At 54.0% G+C, this 3,257-nt stretch overlaps 1 pseudogene; it reads left to right on the top strand.

Annotated features, from left to right (window-relative positions):
- Positions 1-1,796: 1,796 nt before the first annotated feature.
- On the top strand, positions 1,797-2,873 carry LOC148685181 (uncharacterized; annotated as a pseudogene).
- The last annotated feature ends 384 nt before the right edge of the window (positions 2,874-3,257 follow it).

Genomic DNA, 3,257 nt, shown 5'->3' with positions numbered 1-3,257 from the left:
ATTCCACCCTGCCACCAATGGCCAAGCGGAGCGCATGGTGCGGACCACCAAGGACAGCCTCCGCCGCATGACACAAGGGGACTGGGAATACCGCCTTGCCGCATTTCTTCTAGCACAGCACAGCACCCCAAGCACAACGACGGGCCGGAGCCCAGCTGAATTACTAATGGGCCGGCGCCTTGCAACTAGACTGGACCGACTTCACCCCGACAGAGCTCAGGATGAGGTAGTGGTGGGGAAAGGCAGGAACCCCCGGACATTTGTGGCCCAGGACCCAGTGTATGCAAAGAATTTTGGGGCAGGCCCAGCATGGGTACCCGCCACAGTCACCAAGGTGACCGGTCCCGTGTCGTACGAGGTACTAACGGAAGGGGGGCAATGTTGGCGCCGCCACTGCGACCAGATACGGCGACGATTCCCAGGAGGAACCCGGGAGGAGAGCGGGACAGAGGGGTCCCAAGGGGACAGCAGGGCAGTGAGGCCTGCAGAGCGAGAGGGGTGGGCAGAGGAAGCAGAAGCAGTAGGCACAGAGGGGCGCCCCGAGGCTGGAAGGACACCGGAACCAGAGCTACAACCTAGTGGTTCAGTGGCGCCAGACCAGACAGCCCCGGCACAGCCAGCAGCCTCGGAACACGAGCCAGAACCAGAACCCCTGACCAAGGAACACCCCAGGCCACAACGCACACGGAGGCGGCCAGCAGACCTTGGGGACTACGAATGCAACTTCCCGGGCAGGACTGGAACTTAGAGGGGAGGGGTGTTATGTACTGAGCTGAATCCTAGAACAATAGGATTCAGAATCAGCGGGAGCTACCCAATCCAACTCCAGGTGGAAGTGAATCCGCAACCTGATTGGCCTGCTGGAGCAGCCAATCAGGCGGCTGGCAGAAGTGAATCTGCTACCTGATTGGCCTGTAGGAGCAGCCAATCAGGCTGCAGGCAAAAGTCAATCCACAATATAATTGGCCCACAGGTGTAGCCCTGAAGTAGCCAATCACGCAAGGCCCATTGTGTAAATAATGTATATAAGCAGATGGTTTTGGGAAAAGAGCCATTCGTCTTCTCTTCTCCTCCTTGATGACTATGAGCTGAATAAAGAGCATGAAATTCACTCTTGACTCCGAGTATATTTCAGGATGGAAGAGAAATTTGATTCAGTTCCCATTTAAAGCCTATTCTACCTCATTCACACTTTCTGAAAGAAGAAGCAAACTGTGACACAGCCGTCCCTCGAAAAGTGCACTTCTCCGAATTTTGCAATACAGTTCTCCAGCCTAGTCGTAGGTATATTAGAGAGAAAGGTGCACATAAAAAAATGCACATATTTGTGAAAATAATGTACAGGTGGGAAAGTACTATGCAAAAAAGGGGCATACGTTAGGCAAAAAAGGCATATGCATTAGGAGAAATTGGCACTACAGAGGAACCTCGGGTTGTGGACCTGATCCGTTCCGGGGTGCCGTTCGCACCCCGAAAAGTCCGCAACCCGAGTGGCACTTCTGTGCATGCGCGGAAGCGTGATAGAGTGCTTCTGTGCATGCGCAAAGTGCGTAGAACGCTTCTGTGCATGCACACGCGGTGAAACCCGGAAGTAAACACTTTTGGATCCGCCGCATTCATAACCTGGAAAAACGCAACCCGCAGCAGACACAACATAAGGTATGACTGTAAAATGCTGATGAGTTTTCATTTTTCAGAAAATGTGAAAAACTGAAATTAAGGGCAGTTCGTGGGGTGTGCAGGAGAGGAGAGGAGAGAGCAGGGTTACAGTGGTTCTGGGTAGGGGGAGGTATGTCATGGGAGGAGGGGCAGGCCGGGTAAGGGGCACATGGCCCAGGCAGTCAGTGGCTGTGCCATTTGCCACCCCCTCCTCCAACCTGGGGGATTGTGGTATCAGCCAGCTCTCGGGTCTGCGACTGCTGCTGTTGAATGCCAGGTCGGTTCGGAATAAAATCTCCCTGATCCATGATCTGATTACGGATGAGGAGGCTGATCTGACATGTATCACTGAAACCTGGGTGGGTGAACAGGGTGGAGTTGGTCTCACCCAGCTGTGCCCACCTGGGTACTCAGTGCAGCATCAGGCCAGACTTGAGGGTCAGGGAGTTGCTGTGGTCTATAGAGATTCTCTATCTCCAGGCTCTCTGTCCAGTCGGGTTTGGGTGTGAATCTAGAGTGTGTGTTCCTGGCATTGGACAATCGGGACAGATTAGGCAGGGGTCAGCAAACTTTTTCAGCAGGGGGCCCCAGTCCACTGTCCCTCAGACCTTGGGGCGGACTATATTTTTTGGGAGGGGAAATATGAACGAATTCCTATGCCCCACAAATAACCCAGAGATGCATTTTAAATAAAAGGACACATTCTACTCATGTAAAAACACGCTGATTCCCGGACCGTCCGCAGGCTGGATTTAGAAGGCGATTGGGCTGGATCCGGCCCCCGGGCCTTAGTTTGCCTACCCATGGATTAGGGATTCTGCTGGTTTAGCACCCGCCTCGCTGCCCAGCAGTCTCCCTTCCTGAGCTGGCAGAGCTGGTCTCGGAGGCAGTGTTGAGGACTCCCAGACTGCTGGTTCTGGGAGACTTCCGCATCCACGCCAAGGCAGCTGGCTCTGGGGTGGCCCAGGACTTCATGGCCGCCATTGCGACCATGGGGCTGTCCCAACATGTCACCGGCCCAACGCACATGGTAGGCCACACTCTGGTCCTTGTTTTCTCGACTGGGCAAGAAGAGGGTGATCTGAAGGTGGGGGGACATTGACATCAGTCCCTTGTCATGGTCAAATCACTTTCTGTTGAGATTTTGGCTGCCAGAGCGTTTCCCCCTCCACAAAGGCAGGGGACCTATTAGGAAGTCTGCCCTCGGCGGCTGATGGATCCAGTGGGATTCCAAATGGCTCTTGGGTTTTTCCCGGCTGACATGCCCCCGTCAAAGCCTTGGCCGACCTCTGGAACACCTGAATGGCTCAGGCCCTGAACACCCTCTCCCACTTCATGGAACCTGTTTGACCCCCTGATATACTCCAGAGCTTAGGGCGAGGAAACAAGCTGAGAGATACCTTGAATGCAAGTGGAGGAACCATCTGAGTGAAAGCAACCAAACGCTGGTTGAGAACTTTGCCCCAGGATGAGAATGGAAATTTTGTGGCGGCGGCACAGCGAAAGCACGCCTCTAGTTAAGAACAGTTTCAGGTTAAGAACGGACCTCCGGAACGAATTAAGTTCCTAACCAGAGGTACCACTGTACTTTGTTGCCT

Source organism: Zootoca vivipara, chromosome 7, assembly GCF_965207765.1.
Source record: "Zootoca vivipara chromosome 7, rZooViv2.hap1.1, whole genome shotgun sequence".
Classification (NCBI taxonomy): Eukaryota; Metazoa; Chordata; class Lepidosauria; order Squamata; family Lacertidae; genus Zootoca; species Zootoca vivipara.
This window is presented reverse-complemented; position numbering and strand designations above follow the sequence as displayed.